Below are 23,072 nucleotides of genomic sequence, written 5' to 3'. Positions count from 1 at the left end.
AAGTGTTTTGCTCCAGAAAGGTCTGCCCTCTATACTGGACAGAGGGTATTGATCTACTTTCAGTACTGGGTTGATGCTAACCTTAGAATTACTACAGATCCTAACAGGCCCATTCTTCTTGGCTTCTTGGCTACTGTTGCCAATGGGCTCTACTCAACCTTGGAAAGAATTCCTTCAACCTCCATGTGATCCAGCTCATTGGCTATTTTATCATGGACAGTATAAGGAACTGGCTGGGCTTTGCAGAACATGGGTATGGAATTTTCATTTAACACTATTTTACCCTTGATATGTTTGAGTTCTCCAATGCCATCCTTGAACACTGTTGGCATCATCCACTATCTTTCTTACTACACTTTCAGTTGATTGTATTGCAGAGGATGTGGCATGCAAATCATGGATGGATCTCCAATCAAATTGTAGCTGGCTCAGCCAATCAAAAATCCACAATCCCGGCCCTCCTGTGTTTACCACATACAAGCTATTGGGGCTTGTTAGTTATTGTATTTCACTGTTATGAATGTCAGTCCTGCAGGAGTCATCTTTTCTCCAGTATGAGTTCTTAGTTGGATATCTACAGGCTTCAGTCCAGTATCGTTGAAAAGCTGTCCAAACTCATTTTGTGGAATGACTGAAACAGCGAAGCAAGTATCCAATTTCATTTCAATCCATTTACCATTCTCTTCTGGTGTGAGCCATCTCGCTTGTCTCTTGTTAGTTTTCACATTGTAAACGTCAAAGCCATTCAGTACAATTTCACTCTCACCATTTTTCAGATTCTTCATCAATAGCATGCAGATTAGTGTCACAGTTGTAATTCTTTTTAGGGTTTGTCATTTACTATAGCTTGTTCCTCCGAAACTTGGATACTATGCTCCACCCCTTGAACTCATTAAAGTAGACTGGGAAGAAATGGCAATGGGCAATGCAGTGTAAGGTGGCTCTCAAAAAGATAAAGGAAATGGTGACGTTAGACATTGTACTCACACAATATGATCCACAGCATCCGGTGAAGGTTGCCCATGGCGCCTCGCTTAAAGTAAAAAACAATGTTAGACTTGCATTCCAGACTCACTTATTTTTATTTTGATTAGCTTAGTGTGTCGGAGTTACAAAACAATACAGCTTATGCTTCAATCATCACATCTGAATTATATATGCAGTGTTGAACACATTTTCCAATATGGTATAATAGTATTTGCTTCAGACCTGCTGAATAATTTCTATTTCTATTTTGGGAAAACAAATCTACTGTAGCCATAGTTACTGCTTTGAACTTGTTCCTCCAATCCTCTGCTACACGGAAGTCACCACAATGTAGCTGATTATCATCATTAGATAATTACCATGGAATAATCTATTTCAATCAGCAATCATCCCATAAGCAGTTCAAATCAAAGTATTGGTATTGTGTAACACACACAAAATGCTGGGGGATCTCAGCAGGCTGGGCAGGATCTATGGAAGAGTACAGTCGACGTTTCGGGCCGAGACACTTCAGAGTCCTGCCAAAGGGTCTCGACCTAAGCCGTCAGCTGTACTCTTTTCCATAGATCCTGCCTGGCCTGCTGAGTTCCTTCAGCATTTTGTTTGGGTGTGTTGCTTGGATTTCCAACAGCTGCAGATTTTGACTTGTTTGTGATTGGTATCGTGTATTTAGTGTTTCAGTAATATTTGAGTAATATTGTATATATATTATTTGATTAAGCATTCTTTGTTGTTTATGTAATTCATTTAGGGTTATATGTAAAAGTATGTAAATGGCATATGTCATTATGCCACCACATCATAAGTGCACACCTCATTAAGTAAAAACAAAATGTACACAAGTTATCCTCAGCTCTGTGTTTTTCTTTCCATTAACTTCTGGAATTACAAAACATAGCAATTGGGACTTTAGCAAATCCAGTAGAGCTAATACATAATTAAAATTTAGATTGGAAATAGAAATACTTTTTCTCTAAACAAAATAATAACTGATAAACACCGCAAGCTGTGATTGTTAGTGTAGATGTCTTAATGAAACCAAATTCCTTCATGGTGACTTAGAACACAATTTTTCTTCGAAGTTTAATGAACCAACTAGATCAGATAAAAAGTGGGTATCTGAAATATTCGAGTATTTTTCAGCATCGTTGAAAGCTTTGCTTCATAAGAAACTTATTTACAAATGAATATTTCTTAGTTACACATATTATATTTGTCATAACTTGTAGTGAACACTATATTACTGAAACATGAGGAAATCTGCAGATGCTGGAATTTCAAGCAACACACATAAAAGTTGCTGGTGAACGCAGCAGGCCAGGCAGCATCTATCGGAAGAGGTACAGTGGACGTTTCGGGCCTAGACCCTTTGTCAGGCCTGAAACGTCAACTGTACCTCTTCCTATAGATAACACAAAATACACTGCAGATGCTGGGGTCAAAGCAACACTCACAACAGGCTGGAGGAACTCAGCAGGTCAGGCAGAATCCGTGGCAACGATCAGTCAACATTTCGGGCCAGAACCCTTCGTCAGGACTGAAGAGGGAAGGGGCGTCACATAGATGCTGCCTGGCCTGCTGCGTTCACCAGCAACTTTTATGTGTGTTACTATATTACTGATGCAACATTCTAGGTCCTTGCTTAATGCACCTGAGATATTCCATAATTCTGGGGTCTGGGGAGGCATAGCACCTCGAGTGAAGGGACTTCATCGCTTCATCAGGCAGGCTAAACCAGGTGAGGGTTGCCAGCGGCCTCATACCTGCACCAGCGTGCGAGATCAGCCCTGGCAGATGGGCCAGATTAAATCTACAGTGAGATCCAATGGCCAGGAAGGCAGTGCTGTACTGCGATGCTTTGTGGAGAGCAAAGGGCATGACAAGGCACAGAAGACATTATGGTCATCCACTGCAACCAAGGAGGACCCCAGTTTGTGACGCTTATTTGTACCACTGGACTTCTGGGATCAAGGGACTGGAAATACCCTTGTGCAATGGCTTTTTCACTTTAAAATTCCACCCACACAGGCTTCTTGTCCTTGTCAAACATGACGGATAACAACCACCATTCCATAATTCCAAGGCTATGGATTTCTATGGTGTAACCATAACATCGCAGTTAGCATTGAACTGTGAAACTGACAACAATTTGAGAACTTCCATGCATGTTCCTTTCTGCATAAATAGTTGGGGGATTGAGTTCAAGAGCCATGAGGTAATGTTACAGCTTTATAAAACCCTGGTTATACCACACTTGGAATATTGTCTTTATTTCTGGTCATCTCATTCTAGGGAGTATGTGGAAGCTTTGGAGAGGGTGCAGAGGACACTGCCTGGATTAGAGAGTGATTCTTATGAGGATAGGTAAATTGAATTGAATTGAATTGACTTTATTTCTTACATCCTTCACATACATGAGGAATAAAAATCTTTATGTTACATCTCTGTCTAAATGTGCAAAGTGCAATTTATAGTCATTTGTAATAAATAGTATGTACAACAGGACAGACAATACAGCATAGAAATACAATTGTATTGGTGTGAATTAATCAATCTGAGTGACCGATCAGTTGAGTGAGCTAGGGCTTTTCTCTTTGGAGTGAAGGAGGTTGAGAGGTGACTTGATAGAGGTGTACAAGATGATAAGAGGTATTGATAGAGTGGATAGCCAAAGTCTTTTTCTCAGGGCCTCTATGACTAATACAAGGGGACACAATTTTCAGGTGATTAGTGTCAAGTGTAGGGGGGTGAGGGGGGATGTGAGAGGTAATTATTTAACACAGAGTGATGAGTGCATGGAACGCCCTGCCGGGGGTGGTGAAAGATGCAACTGCATCTGGAGCAGTTTAGAAAATTTTAGATAGGCAAATGGATGAAAGAAAAATGGAGGACCATGTAGGAAGGAAGGTTTAGATTGATCTTAGAATAGGTTAAAAGGTCGTCACAACATCTGGGCCAAAGGGCCTATAAAATGCTGTAAAGTTCTATGTTCCATATCCTCTTGAGGATAGGAAGTCTGTGTAGGGTTTTACGCTCCTGTAGCTCTTCCCTTATGGTAGTAATGAGAAGAGTGCAAAGGCTCTTAATGATGGATGGCACCTTCTTGAGGCATTGCCTCTTGTATATGTCTTCAATGGTGGGGAGGCCTATGCCCCCAATGGAGCTGGTGGAGTCTACAACTCTCAGTAGCCTCTTTCAGTCCTGCACATTGGAGCCTCCATAGCAGGTGGTGATGAAATCAGTCTGTACAGATTTGCTAGAGTCCACTCTGACATGTCAGTCCCTGGCTTCCTCTATGGCCACAAAGAGAACACTCTTGGGTTGGAGGAGAAACAGCTCACATTGTGTCTGGGTCGTCTCCAACCTGATAGCATAAACATTGATTTGTTTAACTTCCAGTACTTTCACCCATCTCCTCCTTCATGCTTTTTCCTTTCCTCTTTCCGTCTCCCTTCTTTACCTTCTCTTTTCCTCCCCTCCTCCTTCCCTTTCTCCCATGGTCCACTCTCCTCTCTTTTCAGACCCGTCCTTATTCAGCCCATGACCTCTTCCACCAATCACCTCCCAGTTTCTCACCATGCCCCACCCACTCACCTTCCCTCTCATCCGTCTTCACCTATCAATTACCAGCTTGTATCCCCCCTCCACCTTATTATTCTTCGTCCTTCCTTTCCAGTCCTGGCAAAGGGTCTTGGCCTGAAACCTCAACTGTTCATTCTATTCTATTGATGCTGCCTGACCTGCTGAGTACCTTCAGCATTATGTGTGTAGTACGCAGGGTTTCCGGCATCTCCAGGATCTCTTCTCTTAGAGATGCAGAATAGTAACAGGCCCTTCCAGATCAGGCTGCACTGACCAATTACACCCATGTGACCAATTGAGCTACTAACCCACACATCTTTGGAATGTGGGAGGAAACCAGAGCAACTGGAGGAAACCCTTGCAGTCACAGAGAGAACGTACAAACTCCTTAAGGACAGCGGTGCAAATTAACCCCGGGTTGCTGGTGCTGTAAGGAATTACGCTAATTGCTACACTGCCATGCTGCCCCATCTCATGTTTATTCAGTTATCCAGACATTGCTAGGTAGACGATTACCAAGAACAGGTGATAGGAACAAACATCGTTAACTTTCCAAGCAAATCATCAGGATGTTGTAGCAACTTCCATAATTATCGAAGTGTACCTCGGTTTCACATCCATGGAGCTTAAATCGTTGGTTTGGCATCAAGAGGCTGGACGATCAAACTAGAAATGTAAAAATATCACTATGTCAGCTGGAGAAATTAGCTTGCAATTACTTAAAATAAGTCAGGAATTGAATTAAAACATTGATTTCAGATTGAGTTACTGTAATAGTTGTAAAGGTCTGTTTGGTTCACCAAGGTGCATCCAGAATTGGTTAGCAGACAGGAAGCAAAGACTGGGAATAAACGGGACCTTTTCAGAATGGCAGGCGGTGACTAGTGGGGTACCGCAAGGCTCAGTGCTGGGACCCCAGTTGTTTACAATATATATTAATGACTTGGATGAGGGAATTAAATGCAGCATCTCCAAGTTTGCGGATGACACGAAGCTGGGTGGCAGTGTTAGCAGTGAGGAGGATGCTAAGAGGATGCAGGGTGACTTGGATAGGTTGGGTGAGTGGGCAAACTCATGGAAGATGCAATTTAATGTGGATAAATGTGAAGTTATCCACTTTGGTGGCAAAAATAGGAAAACAGATTATTATCTGAATGGTGGCCGATTAGGAAAAGGGGAGGTGCAACGAGACCTGGGTGTCATTATACACCAGTCATTGAAAGTGGGCATGCAGGTACAGCAGGCGGTGAAAAAGGCGAATGGTATGCTGGCATTTATAGCGAGAGGATTCGAGTACAGGAGCAGGGAGGTACTACTGCAGTTGTACAAGGCCTTGGTGAGACCACACCTGGAGTATTGTGTGCAGTTTTGGTCCCCTAATCTGAGGAAAGACATCTTTGCCATAGAGGGAGTACAAAGAAGGTTCACCAGATTGATTCCTGGGATGGCAGGACTTTCATATGAAGAAAGACTGGATGAACTGGGCTTGTACTCGTTGGAATTTAGAAGATTGAGGGGGGATCTGATTGAAACGTATAAGATCCTAAAGGGATTGGACAGGCTAGATGCAGGAAGATTGTTCTTGATGTTGGGGAAGTCCAGAACGAGGGGTCACAGTTTGAGGATAGAGGGGAAGCCTTTTAGGATCGAGATTAGGAAAAACTTCTTCACACAGAGAGTGGTGAATCTGTGGAATTCTCTGCCACAGCAAACTGTTGAGGCCAGTTCATTGGCTATGTTTAAGAGGGAGTTAGATATGGCCCTTGTGGCTACAGGGGTCAGGGGGTATGGAGGGAAGGCTGGGGTGGGGTTCTGAGTTGGATGATCAGCCATGATCATAATAAATGGCGGTGCAGGCTCGAAGGGCCGAATGGCCTACTCCTGCACCTATTTTCTATGTTTCTATGTTTCTATGAAAGGACATCTGCCATCATTATCTAAATGTGACTCCAGACCTACTGATGTTGTTGGTTTCTGAATCTTTGCAATGGCCAGTTAGCTGATCAGTTCCCAGAGATATTAGATAGACAGGCATTCAGGGCTTGTCAGTGGCAATCTGCATACTCTTGGAAAAAAAATCTTTCAACTAGCATGCTAGATTTGGAATGTTGAAATGAGTCTCACACCACACACATATTTTTCTCTGTCACCCTGTGCATTTATCTTTCTCAACAATCTTTTAAAATGATTTAAGGAGTTTATGTCCATTACCTTATCAAACTGAGATTTCCAGTTCCTGACTGAAAATAACAACATTCCTGCTTCCCACCCCTAGCCCACAGCTCCAAATCTCTTAATATTAATTTTAAGTCAGTATTATTGACTCCCATCTCTGGATGAAGAGTTTATTATTCTCTCTGTACTCCATCAAAACCCTTCTTCTTTTTGAACATTTTTGTTAGATTACCTTGGATCAATGACTCGTGTGATGGCATCGATAAAGTGCTAAGCGTTAACCAGGACAATGGAAAACTTTCTTACTGTGGTTCCTCGGTGTCCGGAGTCTTTTACATTTACCTGCAAGGTTAGGCAGAGATTAATAAAAGCACAAAATATTGTAAATACACAGCAGGATAGGCAGCATCTGTGGAGAGAGAGGGAATTAGTGTTTCATGCCGATAAGAGAGGTTACAGCTGATGGTGCAAGGCTTTTGCAGAGAATTAAGTTACACATTTGGCCACCATCTTTGAGTATGTGAGTTTTGGTGAGTCCACAGGGGAAGTCAAAGGCCCAATATCTGGAGTCTGGAGATAACCTGGTTCTGGGGTTGGAGGACTGTGATACGTGTAGGTGGGTGTGGGTGGGTGGGTAAATGGGTTGGGATGGAGTAACGGGGTTTGTTTTGTTGTAGTTGTTCTTGTTGCTGTTGTTCTGCTTTGTTGTGTTCTGTGTTGTTCTGCCAAGCGTTGTGGGCATGCGATGTTAGCGCCGGAATATGTGGCAACACTTGTGGGCTGACCCCAGCACATGCTTGGGTTGTGTTGGTTGTTAACGCAAACAATGCATTTCACTGTATGTTTCATTATAAATGTGGTAAATACAATGAATCTGAAATCTGAATCTAGACATTCTGATGTCACTGCAATAGTCTGCAGCCCAAGCCCAAGGAAAAATAATGGCATTAATGAGATATTTAAGTTCTTCTACGAAATTGTAAGTATTTAGTACAACTGTCCTTCCATTGAGGGAAGATACAAAAGCTTAAAAACATGCACCACCAGGATAAATTCTATCCCAATGCTTTAAGACTCCTGAATGGAACTTTTGTATGATAAATATACACTCATGATCTCTTAATCTACCTCGTTGTCTTCCTTGCACTTTCTTAATTCATCTGCACTGCCCTGTCCCCGTAACTGTAATAATGTATTCTGCGTTCTGTTATTGATTTTCCCTTTGTACTAACTCATGTAGTTGGAGATTCTGCAGATTGTGGAAATCCAGAGTAACACACACAAAAGGCTGGAGGAACTCAGCAGGTCAGGCAGTGTCTATGGAGAGGTAAAGCTTCAACATTTCGGGCCGAGACCTTCTATCAGTCCTTTTACACTGTCAACACTTTATTCCTTTCCATGAACTCCTGAGTTCCTCTGGCATTTTGTGCGTGTTGTTTTGGAATGATCTGTCTGGAAGACATGCAAGACTAACTTTGTCACTGTATTTCAGAACATTTGACAATAGTAAGCCTATTACCAATTATATAAGCTTATGATTTCATTGTTAAGATAAACGTATTTTCTCTTTTTACTCAAGGAAAGGTGGCGCCTGTGTATAATGCTCATTTGGTAAATATCTTCTGGATAGATCATGAAACCATATACTTCACTTTTTTTATTCTTCTGCATTTGTTTTTCATCTTGAATGTGATTCTGGAACTGTTGGAGCCTGTGATTTGCTGTTTGGATTTCATTTGGGTGTTCCAATGCTCTGCAGTCCCCAAGAAGATTCCAGGAGGCAGAGGCAGTGTGCGTGAACCTCATGGTGAGCATGCTGTGGAATGGGTGTGGGGGAGGGAAGGGGTTGAGCTGATGTTCAATTCCATTTCACCAAGTAAAGCATCCATTGTTCGCCAATTAAACCCGTTGCCGGGCAGGCAGAGGGACAGAATCCTTAACTCCGTTTCACTGATTAAAGCTTTCATTGTGCTCCGATTAAAACGATGAGGGAGATTGGAGCATCAAGGCGAGTGTGGAGGGTGAGTGCCGGCTGCCTGCCTTTTAATCACTCTGCTACCAGAGAGGGAAGAGCCCATCACGGTGCCCAAAGATTGTTGCCCAGGTTTTATGCATTTTGGATGTGGACTTGTACGACAGAATTTCTCAGTCTTATAGTTTTTCATATTCTGTGCTTCTCGTCTGATCTTTCTCATTTTTTTGTGCGGGGAGGGGGATTTAGGGGGTGGTCAATGGGACTGTTCTGTTTTGTTCATTTTTTTTGTGCAGGAGGAGGGATTAGGGGGGTAGATGTGCCTGCGATTGGGGGGGGGGGTCAATGTGCCTGTTCTATTTTTGTTTGTTTTTTGTCCGGGAGGAGGGATTTGAGGATTGATGTGCCTGTTCCATTTTTGTTTGTTTTTTTTTGTGGGGGCAGGGGGTTTTTGGGATAAATGGTCGTGCTGCCTTCCTTTTTTTTCTTGGTTTCATGGCTACCTGGAAAAGAAGAATTTCAGCATTGTATAATAAATAAACCTTTGAACATCTGAACTTTTTGAACCTTTAAATACATTGGAAGTGGTTCAGAGAAGGTTTTTTGTACTGATAGCTGGAATTAGTGTGTTGAAGTCTGAGATAAGGTTGGACATGCAAGAAATGCATTAACTGGAGTTTAAAAGAATAAAATATAACTTGATTGGAATAGATAAGATCCTGATGGTCCTAGGCAAGATGGATATGGAGAGAATGTTTCCTCCAAAGGGATAACCTAGGTCTGAGGATCACTGATTAGAAGTAAGGAATGAGGCAAGACCAATATGAGGTGATTTGAAAAAAATCTTATATGCCCATGAATATTTGGGAATATTTCCTGCAAGGGCAATGGAAGATGAATTCTTGGATAATTTAAGGCAGATAAGCATGAATGATACCAGAGATGGGCAGGAATGTGAAATTGAGGTCAATTATAGTTTAATTAAGAGATGGAGCAGTATTGAGAAGATTAGTAGCCACTCATGCTTTTTATTTGAATATTATAACTTCCAGCATAATGAAGCTCACTAATAGGATGGCTGCTATTATTAGGCTTTTCACCTCATAAGGAAATGTAGCTATATGAGGGGTGATTGATAAGTTCGTGGCCTAACGTAAAAAGAGTCAATTTTAGAAGACCTAGCACATTTATTTTTCAACATAGTCCCCTCTTACATGTACACACTTAGTCCAGCGGTCGTGGAGCATACGGATCCCTTCTAATGTAGAAGTGGTCCACAGCAGGGGTGATTGATGAGTTATACAGTTCTCGTTACGTGTACGTACAGTTCAACTCTTTGAGTGAAAATGCAGAAAGTTTGAAATTAGTAAGTCATCTCCTTCTACCTTAGGCCACAAACTTATCAATCACCCCTGCTGTGGACCACTTCTGGAGGTCCAAGACGCCGACTTCTACAAAGAAGGGATCCGTATGCTCCACGACCGCTGGACTAAGTGTGTAAATGTAGGAAAAATAATGTGCTAGGTTTTATAAAATTGACGTCTACCTTAGACCATGAACTTATCAATCACCCCTTGTATATTATGAGTTTTATGTCACATTTATGTTTTCTGGTCTCAAAGGCACTGTTTTCATTTAACATCTTTGTGATTTTACCATCATGTCAGTACCACAGCAGCATAGTGGTTATTGTGACGCTGTTACAGCTTGGGCCGTTCTGAAGTTCAGAGTTCAAATCCAGCGCCATCTCCAAGGAGCGGGTATTTTCTCCCAGTAAACCATGTGATGTTCCTCCGGGTGCCCCGGATTCTTACCACAGTCCAAAGACATATTGATTAGCAGTTTATTTGTTCATTGTAAATTATCCTGTGCTGACGCTACTATTAAATAGGTGGGTTGCTGGGCAGTGTGGTTCATTGCACTGAAAGGGCCTGTTCCACACTGTATCTCGAATAAATAAATTAATAAGCTGAGGAAAGGAAATGCACCTTTCATTGTTAAGTAATCATATTTTGTAAAATAAAGGCACAAAAGCTGGTGGCATTTATTTGAGGAGTTCATCTTACTCTTATAGTTATGGTTTGTCAATTGGGAGTCAAACACTTATATGTATGTGTGGGTTTTGGGGTGATGCATTAGCGGCATTGATGGAGAATGCATTATGAGTTTTCTCTTGAGGTCTTGGAGGACCCAGTGATCAGGAAATTAACATTTGAGCAGTACCAGACAAACTGCTCTGGGGTTGTGAACCGAAATTATTTTTAAAGCAGGTAATCTTCAATTAATTTGATGCAAATTAAACTTCTTCGTTTCACAAGAGACCCGAAGAATCGAAATTAACAATAGCACTGGATTTGTGAGCTGAGCAGAAGTCACGGAGAAAGGAAATACCTGGCGGATGGTGTTTCAATGTGCTTCATCATTAGGGATTAGGCTTCATTATCCACCATTACAAACTGAAAGAACATTCCAGAACGCTAATTCAAATATTGCTATTTTCTTACCGGTGAAACTCAATCCTGGCAATAAATGTCAATCATGCAGAATTTGATTTCATTTTGCTCTAAGTTGGCAGCAGAAGGCATAGAAATTGTGACAGAAATTTACCCTATTCACATGGACAAGCTGTCAACCACCAGTTACAGGAAAAACTTCTATTTGACCTACTTTCGCTGTGTGTGGTTGGAGTGACTTCTTAAATACCTGGATAGCCAATGTCCATCCGCCCATATACCTATAAGGTCAGTCCCTTACACTATCAATGGCATCCAGAAGAATGTACACAAAATGTTAGAGGAACTCAGCAGGTCGGGCAGCATCAATAGAGAGGATTAAACAGTGAAATTTTCTGGCCAAGACCCTTCATCAGGACTGGAAAAGAAGTGGGAGGAAGCCAGAATAACAAGGTGAGGGGAAGGAAAGGCACATACGAAATGTATTTCCTGATTCCTTTGTTCTACCACACTTTATTAAAACAGCTAGGGACGAGTATGTCTCCACAAAGTCATTCAGCGTCTTCCCCAGACAGAAGTCCTGGATGTACCATGAGATCTGCAATCTGCTGAGAGCCAGATCAAAGATATTCAAGTCTGGTGAACAAGAACGTTTCAAGAGGTCCAAGCACAGTCTCTGGAAGGCCCTCTTACTGGTGATGTGCCAATTCAGGATCAAAATTGAATCAACGAAGAGTGCTAGGCAGTTGTAGCAGGGATTGAATGCTATCATCTCTTATGAAGTTACATCAAGCGACATAGGTGACAGCAGGGCTTTGCTTCCAGATGAGCTCAAAACCTTCTCTGCTCTCTTTGACCATTAAAACATAGAGGAACCATCACAATCTCCCACGGCCCCTGATGATCCTGTGATTTCAGTCTCTGAGGCCAACGTGCCAGCCGCCTTCAGAAGACTGAACCCATGAAAAACATTCAGCCCAGATGGTGAATCTGGCCAAATACTAATGAATATGCCGATCAACTGGTTGGAGTATTCATTGAGAAATTTAACCTCTTGCTTTGGCAGTGTGTGGCCCCCACCTGCTTCAAGCAGGCTTCAATTACATCGGTGCCCAAGAAAAGCATGGTGACCAGTCTCAATGCCTATCACCCAGTAGCACTTACATATACAGTGATGAAGTGTTTTGGAAGATTGGATACGAAATGAATCAACTCCTCCCTGAGAGGTGACTTAGATCCACTCCAATTTGCCTACTGGATCAACAGGTTCACAGGAGATGCCATCTCATCGATTCTTCACCCAACCCTGAAATATCTGGACAGAAATGATGAGTACATCAGGATGCTCTTTATTGACTGCAGCTCAACAGTCAATAACATCATCTCTAAAACCTAATCAATAAGCTTCAAGACCTTGGCCTCAATACTTCCTTGTCGAATTCGAGCTTAGGTACCCTCGCATGCAGATCCCAGTCAGTTCGGATTGGCAACAACATCTCCTCCACAATTTCCATAGGCACAGGTGCACCACAAGGCTGTGTGCATAGTTCCCTGATCTACTCGCTTTACACTTATGATTGTGGGCTAAGTACAACGCTAATGATATATTAGGTTTGCTGATGCTATCACTGTTATAGGCCAAATCAAAGGAGGTAACATAACAGCATATAGGAGGAAAAATGAAAATCTGGCTGAGTGGTGCCATAAAAACAAACTCTCACTCAATGCCAGCAAGACCAAGGAGCTGATTATTTACTTCAGAAGAAAATCAGATGTCCATGAGCTTGTCCTCAGCAGAGGATCAAAAGTGGAGAAGATTAATGACGTTAAATTCCTTGGTGTTATTATTCTGGAGGAGCTGTCCTGGGCCCAGCATATACATGCAATTACGAAGAAAGCACGGAATCGCCTCTATTTCATTAGCAGTTTGTGGAGATTTAGCAAGACACTTGCAACGTTGGCAAACTTCCAAAGATGAGTAGTAGAGAGTATATTGACTGCCTGCATCACAGCCTGGTATGGAAACACAAATATCCTTGAATGAAAAATCTTACAAAAATTAATGGAGATGGCCCAGTCCATCATGGGAAAAGCCCTCCCAACCATTGAGCACATCTACATGAAATGATCTCACAGGAAAGCAGCATCCATCATCAGGGACCCTCACCACCCAGGACAAGATCTCTTCTCACTGCTACCATCTGAAGAAGGTACAGGAGCCTTAGGGCTCACACCATCGGGTTCAAGAACAGTTACTACACCTCAATCATTAGGCTCTTGATCCAAAGAGGATAACATCACTCAGTTTCACTTGCCTCATCATTGATGTTTCCACAACCAACAGACTCACTTTCACAGCCCCTTCATCTCATATTCTCAATATAAGACCATAAGACCATATGATATAAGAGCAGAAGCAGACCATTTGCCCCATCGAGTCTGCTCCGCCATTCAATCATGGGCCGATCCAATTCTTCCAGTCAATCCCACTCGCCTGCCTTCTCCCCATACCCTTTGATGCCCTGGCTAATCAAGAACCTATCCATCTCTGCCTTAAATACACCCAATGACTTGCCCTCCACAGCTGGTCGTGGTAACAAATTCCACAGATTTATCACACTCCCACTAAAGTAATTTCTCCACATCTCTGTTCTACATGGATGTCCTTCAATCCTGAAGTCGTGCCCTTTTGTCCTAGACTCCCCAACCATGGGAAATAACTTTGCTATATCTAATCTGTTTAGGCCTTTTAACATTCGGAATATTTCTATGAAATTCCCCCCTCATTCTCCTGAACTTCTGGAAATACAGCTCAAGAGCTGCCAGGTGTTCCTCATATGGTAACCCTTTCATTCCTGGAATCATTCTTGTAAATCTTCTCTGAACCCTCTCCAATGTCAGTATATCATTTCTAAAATAAGGAGACCAAACTGCACACAGTACTCCTAGAGTGGTCTCACGAGTGCCTTATAGAGCCTCAACATCACATCCCTGCTCTTATATTCTACACCTCTAGAAATAAGTGCCAACATTGCATTTGTCTTCTTCACCACCAACTCAATCTGGAAGTTAACCTTTAGGATATCCTGCACAAGGAGTCCCAAGTCCCTTGGCAACTCTGCATTTTGAATTCTCTCCCTACCTAAATAATAATCTGCCCGTTTATTTCTTCCACCAAAGTGCATGACCATACACTTTCCAACATTGTATTTCATTTGCCACTTCCCATTCGCCTAAACTATCTAAGTCTCTCTGCAGGCTCTCTGTTTCCTCAACACTACAAGCTCCTCCACCCATTTTTCTATCATCAGCAAATTTAGCCACAAATCCATTAAACCCATCGTCTAAATCATTGACATACATTGTAAAAAGCAGCTGTCCCAACACTGACCCCTGTGGAGCTGCTCTGGTAACCGGCAGCCAGCCAGAATAGGATCCCTTTATTCCCACTCTCTGTGTACTGCCGGTCAGCCAATGCTCCACCCATGCTAGTAACTCCCCTGTAATTCCACGGGCGCTTAGCTTGGTAAGCTGCCTCATATGCGACACCTTGTCAAAGGCCTTCTGAAAATCCAAGTACAGCACATCTACTGCATCTCCTTTGTCTACCCTGTTTGTAATTTCCTCAAAAAATTGCAGTAGGTTTGTCAGGCAGGATTTTCCTTTCATGTGCCTCCAGGTATTCCGTAATCTCATCCCTAACAATCGATTCCAACAACTTTCCAACCACTGATGTCAGGCTAACAGGTCTATAATTTCCTTTCTTCTGCCTCCCACCCTTCTTAATTAGTGGAGTAACATCTGCAATTTTCCAGTCATCTGGTACAATGCCAGATCTATCGATTCTTGAAAGATAATCGTTAATGCCTCAGCAATTTCTCCAGCTACTTCCTTCAGAACCCGAGGATGCATTCCATCAGATCCAGGAGATTTATTCACCCTCAGACCATTAAGCTTCCTGAATGCCTTCTCAGTCGTAATTTTCACTGCACATACTTCTCTCCCTGATACTCTTGAATGTCCGGTATACTGCAGATGTCTTCCACTGTGAAGACTGATGCAAAATACGCATTCAATTCCTCTACCATCTCTGCGTCTCATTGCAATATCTCCAGCGTCATTTTCTATTTGTTCTATACTGTATCTACCCTCAACTCTCTTTTATCCTTTATATACTTAAGAAATCTTTTAGTATTTTCTTTGATATTACTTGTCGGCTTCCTTTCATAATTCATCTTTTCCTCCCTAATACCCTTCTTAGTTTCCTTCTGCAAGTTTTTAAAAGCTTCCCAATGGTCTATTTTCCAACTAGCATTGGATTCCTTGTATGCCCTCTCTTTTGCTTCTACTTTGGCTCTGACTTCACTTGTCAGCTACGGTAGCATCCTTCTTCCATTCCAAAATTTCTTCTTATCTGGAATACATCAGTCTTGGACTTCCCTCATTTTTCACAGAAACTCCAGCCATTGCTGCTCTGCTATAATATTTATTTATTATAATTATTTCTTTCTTTTTGTAAAGGCACAGTTTGTTGTATTCTGTACTCTTGTTGAACAGCCAAGTTGGATAGTCTTTCATTTTTTCTCTTATGGTTATTCTTGGATAGATTAATCGCACATGCCCACAAGAAAATGGAATCTCAGGATTGTATATGGTGACATATAAGTACTTTGATAAAAAACTTACTTGGAACTTTCTCAGAGTCCTGCCATTCATTGTGTGAGCCCTACCCTGGTTTGATCTCCCAAAGTGATACACCTTACACCTGTTTGTATTAAATTCCATCTGAAAAGTTTTGTCTTTGCACTGTACTGCCACCTCAGAACAACTCATTTCATGCCATGTAAGGCTTTGGCAATGAACCTGATTCTGATTCTAAAGGAAGTCAACCTAAAATGTTGGCTGTCTTCCTTACCACAGAAGCTGCCTGACCAGCTGAGTTGCTCCAGCATTTTGCATGTTATAAGAGATGACATCACCTGCTCAAAGTTGGATAAGTGATTGATATAAAACAGAGGTTCCCAACCTTTTTGTAAGCCATGGACGAATACCATTAAGCAAGGGGTCTGTGGACCCCTGAGTGGGAACCCCTAATTTGAAGTGTGTTTAGTGGTTGGCGTGGATATGATAGGCTGAAAATCCTGTTTTCATGCCATAGTCTTCATTATTGAGTCACTTGAATATTCAAAGGAAAATCCTTTAATTTATAATGATATTTGTTTACTTTTCAACCTCTTTTCAAAATTGAATAGATATTTAGATAGAAAGTACTACTTTAAAAGGAGTTAAATTGTAACTCAGAGAAGCAGCATTACCGCACTGGAAAAAACATCATTCCTCACAGGACTGAAGTCCTCTTTAATATAACAAGAAGAGTTGCTGATGAATTAATCTGATAATAATCCCACCACCAAAGTCAATATATAGTATTTTCAGTAGACTTGAGAGCAAATATCAATGAGACAAGTTACTGTTCATTGACTCCAATGATCAATCAGAGAAAGCTATTAATGAAACATTGGATTGGTCATCTCCCATTTTATCTTTCAAAGTATAGCACACGAAGAAAATATCTATTACATTGCTTTAAGTTGAAAGTTTATCAACAATAAATAATGGATATTTCTTGGCTTTTCACATTTTAGTAACAGAACACTTGTACTTCAAGCATGGGTTCACACAAACTGACTATTTGGCTCATCCTGTTTCTGCTTTCCAGTTAGTCCGATACACTCAGTGGCCACTTTATTAGGTACCTCTTATACCTAATAAAACAACAACTGAGTATATGTTCATTGTCTTCTACTGCTGTAGTCCATCCAAGGTCCAATGCATTCAGAGATGTTCTTCTTCACACCACTGTTATAACGCATGGTTATTTGAGTTACTATTGTCTTTTTGTCAGCTTGAACCAGTCTGGCCATTCTCCTCTGACCTCTCTCATTAACAAGGTATTTTTGCCCACAGAACAGCCACTCACTGGATGATTTATTTGTTTTTTTTTTGCATCATACTCTGTAAACTATAGAGAGTGTTGTGCATGAAAATCCCACTATGTCAACAGTCTCTGAGATAGTCAAATCACCCCATCTACAGCTGAGATAGGAATTGTCTGCAGCCCATACCTTTCCAACACAAGGATACAGCAAAAGACACAAAAAATTCTGTAGATACTGGAAATCTTGAGCAACATTGTGACAAAGGCCCATCACTAACTACGGACGGCACATGGTGCACTCGGTAAAACACTCATCCCCAGCAGTAATAGTGACTGGGTCTGAAACAGAGCTGCTCCCTGGAGCTGTCTCATAGAGAGGCAGCAGCAACCTGCACAGGTGTGCTGATGGTGGAGGATACCATCTTTAATTGGATAATTGAGTTATTTAGCTTTTGGTTGGTCTAGGGGGAGGGGCTTAGCAGTTATAAGCCTCAGGTTACCAAGGCTTTGGGTTAGGTTGCAGGAAGTATGGGATACAGAGAGAGAGATGATGAGAAATAAATTAAGGGAGTTGGGGATGCAGGAATTCACATTAAAAGGGTTGCTGGGCATGGGTGAGAGGGCACAAGTCCGGGTATTTTTAGCGTTTTTAAGGGGTACAGGGGTTTTTTTTATAGAATATGATGAATAAACAGGAATAGGATACTAGGATGGTCAAAGATGGGAGGGTGAAGTGTAGGTTTGTGTGTGTGTTTGTGTGTGTGCGCGATTGGGTGAAGGGATTTAGAATGTATGTCTAGTGCACATTCTGGAGCAGAGGGTGGTGGTAATGCACCATTAAGCTGGATGCCAACCACCGTGAAACAAGATACAGAGAGATAGAGAGAGAGAGAGAGAGAGAGAGAGGCTTTGGGTTAGGAAGCAAGTTGTTCAGCTTTGAAGAGAATGTATGTGGCTTTAGTAAGATCTGTATTGGATTATGGAAATATAGTATATGGATCAGCAGCTAGGTCTCTTATAAGGAAACTGGATGTGATTCAGGCTCAGGCCTTGAGAGTGTGCAGTGGGGCTTTTAAAACGTCACCAGTGTCAGCCCTACAGGTAGAAATGGGAATAATGCCTTCGGAACTAAGAAGGATGCAACTGATGGCAAACTACTGGGCTAACTTGCAGGGGCACAATGATTCTCACCCTACTAAAGGAGTGTTGCAGGAGTGCTGGGAAAATGGGAGGTTTCAGAGGGATACCTTTAGTCGGGTAGGGAATGATATCGCGAAAGAATGTGGAGTGTTTGATCTGAGGATAAGTCCTTCAGTAGTTTATCCGGTTGTAGCTCCATGGAAGCTTGTATGGCCTGACATAGACTGGCATTTGTTAGAGGTAAAAAGGAAAGAAAGATATAAAACAGATTTGGTAAATGCATTTAACTGTCATGTGATGGAAAAGTATAGTGATTATACTCACATTTATACGGATGGTGCGAAGGAACCTGAAACAGGAGTGACAGGGTTTGGGGTGGTAATACCAGCAAAAGAAATTGGAATCAGCAGAAGAACATCTAATAAGTTAGGGGTGTTTACAGTGGAGATGCTGGCAGTGTTGGTTGCGTTGCAATGGGTGCAGAAAGCCAGACAAGTCAAAGCATTGATATGTTCAGATTCATCCTCAGTTCTAGCAAGTTTAAGGTCTTTTCACACAAACAGTTGGCAAGATGTACTTTATGAAGTCCTTCAGTTAGTTACAAGAATTGCAAATCAAGGAGGTCAGGTAAAATTTCTATGGGTTCCAGCACATGTAGGGGTGAAGGGGAATGAGAGGGTGGATGAGTTGGCAAAGAGGGTGTTAAAGAAAGAAAATGTGGAAATGCACATTAGTATCAGTAAAGCAGAGGTTAAGTGTGTAATCTGGGAAAAAGTCAACCGAATGTGGCAAGAAAGATGGGACAGGGAGGGGAAAGGGAGGCATTTATATCAAATACAAAAGAGTGTTGCAGTTACTAGAGTAGGTAATGGAAACAGAAGAGAGGAAATTGTGTGGACTAGGTTAAGGCTGGGGCATTGTGCATTAAACAAAACATTGAAAATGATAGAGAAACACCAGAGAGGATTGAGTGAAGAATTTCAGGAAGAGGAGTCAGTAGAACTTGTAGTTCTGTGTTGCAGGAAGTATGGGATACAGAGAGAGATGATGAGAAATAAATTAAGGGAGTTGGGGATGCAGGAATTCACATTAAAAGAGTTGCTGGGCATGGGTGAGAGAGCACAAGTCCGGATATTTTTAGCGTTTTTGAGGGGTACATGGGCTTTTTATAGAATATGACGAATAAACAGGAATAGGATACTAGGATGGTCAAAGATGGGAGGGTGAAGGGGTGAAGTGTAGGTTTGTGTGTGTGTGTGTGTGTGTGTATATATATATATATATATATATATATATATATACACATATATATATATATGTGTGTGTGTGTATATATATATTATACACGATTGGGTGAAGGGATTTAGAATGTATGTCTAGTGCACATTCTGGAGCAGAGGGTGGCGGTAATGCACCATTAAGCTGGATGCCAACCACCATAAAACAAGATACAGACAAGGCTTTGGGTTAGGGAGGCATTGAATTCCGAGGGGCGGATGGGAGGTAGAGTTTGGTGTGGGTCAACAACAGTTGGTCTAGGTGGCCAGAGGAGGGGCTGGCTGTGTTTTGCTTGATGTGTGAATGTGGTTTGGAACCTGTTGAGGGAAAGAGAGTGGGGAAGGAATGGAAATTGCCGGGAGGGGGGTCGTGTGGGTCCAGTAATGGCGGACAAGATAAGAGGCGGGGTTGAGGGAAAGAAAGTGGAGAAGGAGAGGGATAGAGACTTGGGGCCAGAGGTAGGTAGCTTGGGAGAGGTGGATTATTGTGAAGGGAGAAATAAAGGGAATGAGGAGGTAGTGAGGGGTCGGATGAATAAAAACCAAGACAAAGGGAATAAAAGAATAAGAAATGATCAGTGGAGAAAGCTCTGAAAGTGAGGAAGATGAACAAGCTCAGAGAGGAGGTGTTGTCATTATTAAGTTTAATGAGAAGGCTCAGGGATATATGAAGAAAATTAACCCGTTTGTACTAACAAAAACTCTGACAAATAAGATAGGGGAAATAGTATTTGCAAAAGTCCTTAATGATGGCAACTTATTGGTAAGATGTGCGAATGAGGAACAACTTGAGAAAGCACTCAAGCTAAAAGAGATAGGAAAATGCAAGGTGGAATACACTGGGAGGGTGGGAGCACAAAATAGTGGTTGTAAAGGAGTGATCACAGGGATACCAATGAGTATAAATATGGAGGAGATAAAGAGGAATATCAAAGGAGGGAAAGTAATGAATGTTCAAAGACTGAAAACAACAAAGGAGGGAGTGAAAAAGGAAAGTGAATCTGTATTGATTGAATTTGAAGAAGAAAGAGTGCCAAGGAAGGTGTTCCTGGGTTTCATGAGTTACCCAGTAAGGGTGTATGTGCCAAAACCACTGAGGTGCTATAATTGTCAAAGGTTTGGACACGTGGCTAAAAACTGTAAAAGGCAGAGGAGATGTGCTAGATGTGGGGGTGATCATGAATATGGAAAATGCGGAACAGGAGTTCAACCAAAATGCTGCAATTGTGGAGGAGCTCATAATGTTGCATATAGTGGGTGTGAGGTTGTCAGACGGGAGACTAAAATTCAAGAAATAAGAGTGAAAAGAAAGATCACTTATGCAGAAGCTGTAAGAATGTCAAGAGAACAGAATAATGCTCCTAATGAACAGGGAGCAATAGGGATACGAGAGATGCAATAAAGAACAAATGACAGGATTTATGTAGACAAAAAGGCTCTAGTAACATTCATTGCAGGAGTGATTAATAATACGGCTGAGGTAAAGTCAAAAAGTGGCAAAATTCAGCTGGTGGTAAAAGCAGCAGTAAACCATTTAGGGTTAGTAGGACTGACATGGGAGGGAGAACCTCAGTAATCAGTCAAGCCAGGAAGTGTCATGTGTTGGTTAATACTAATTATGGTGATTCTTTTACAATGGAATGCAAGGAGCTTACTGGCCAATAGCCAGGAATTCAAGCACTTTATTAAAGAAATGGTTGTAAAACCAGATGTAGTGTCTATTCAGGAAACTTGGTTGAAACCAACTTTAGACTTTGTGGTATATGGGTATACAATGATAAGGAAAGATAGAAATCTAGGGGGAGGAGGGGGTTGTGCTATGTTAATCAAGCAGGGTATACCATATAGGGTACTGGAAAAAGGAGATGATCAGGAATACATAGTGGTGGAAGTGTGGGAGAGAGGGGAGGGAGTGGTTATAATTAACTACTACAATCCATGTAAAAGGTTGGATTTGGACAGCCTATTAAAGATACAAGGACAAAACAGATATAAAGTAGTGTGGTGTGCAGATTTCAATGCTCATAGCACAATATGGGGGGATCAGATTACAGATCCAAATGGAAAGGTAATTGAAGATTTGATGGAAGAAAGGGATTTGGTGTGTATGAATGATGGTAGCGGCACAAGGATAGATATAACAACAGGAACTGAGTCAGTGTTAGATATTACGTTAGTGTCTAATACCTTGGCTGGCATTAGTAACTGGGCAGTTTGGACTGCTTCAACAGTAGGCAGTGATCACTACCCAGTTTTGTGTTCAGTGGGTGAAAGAGTTGAAGTAAGACCAGGTGGCGGAACCCCAAAGTGGGTGTTTGAAAAAGCTGATTGGGGTAAGTTCCAGAAATTGAGTGAAGAAGGGTTGACAAAGATTGATATTTCTGGAAATGTAGATGAATTAAACAGTCAGGTGACTTCAGCAATTATCATGGCAGCAGAAGGATCTATACCTAGGAGTAAAAATAGGATGAATAGAAAACTGGTACCATGGTGGACAGAGGAATGTTGTCAGGCTGTAGAAAACAGAAATAGAGCATTCAGGCTAGATAAAAGAACCCATAATATGCAGCATTTGGTTCAATATAAGAAAGTACAGGCAGTGGTGAGAAGAACTATACGTCAAGCTAAAAGGGCAAGTTGGAAGAGTTTTTGCGACAAGGTAGGAAGAACAACACCTGTGGGAGAGATATAGGGAATGATTAAGAGGATGGGAGGAGATAGAAGGGAATGGGAATAACCAGTAATGATATCTGAGGAGGAAACTGCAGTCTCCAGTAGGGATAAGGCTGAGGTCATGGCCAAGTCATTTGTACTGATACACAGTTCAGAAAATTTGTCTGAAGAAGGGAGAAGAAGAAGGGAAAGAATAATGAGCCAACACCCAGGTGTGTTAAGCAAGAGGGAAGGAACAGATGATATAATTGATGATCCATTTACATTAACAGAAATGGTGAGAGCAATAAAGAGATCGAGACCAACCTCCCCAGGGAAAGATCTGATATGCTCTGTGATGCTAAAAAATCTAGGAGAAGGAGCGCTCTTGAAGTTGCTGCATTTTTATAACACAGTGTGGGAGGAGGGAAGATTACCAAGTGCATGGAAAGAAGCAGTAGTAATTCCAATAAGGAAGCATGGCAAGGATCTGTCAAAACCCACTAGCTACAGACCAATTGCATTAACATCAAGTATATGTAAGATAATGGAAAGGATGATGACAGAAAGGTTATCATATGAGCTTGAGAAAAGGGGAATGCTGGCAAGTTATCAGAGTGGTTTTAGAAAGGGAAGGAATTCCATGGACTCAGTGATTATGTTAGAGACTGAAATAAGGAAGGCCCAGGCAAATAGAGAGTCAGTAGTGGCAGTGTTCTTTGACATTGAAAAAGCCTATGATATGATGTGGAAGGAAGGATTATTAATTAAACTGCACAAGATGGGGGTTGGTGAGAGAGTTTTTAATTGGATTAAAGATTTTTTGTTTGGTAGAAAAATTCAAGTTCAGATTGGATCAGAATTATCAAAACAGTACATAGTGGAAAATGGCACAC

Source organism: Mobula hypostoma, chromosome 5 (assembly GCF_963921235.1).
Source record: "Mobula hypostoma chromosome 5, sMobHyp1.1, whole genome shotgun sequence".
Taxonomy (NCBI): Eukaryota; Metazoa; Chordata; class Chondrichthyes; order Myliobatiformes; family Myliobatidae; genus Mobula; species Mobula hypostoma.
This window is presented reverse-complemented; position numbering follows the sequence as displayed.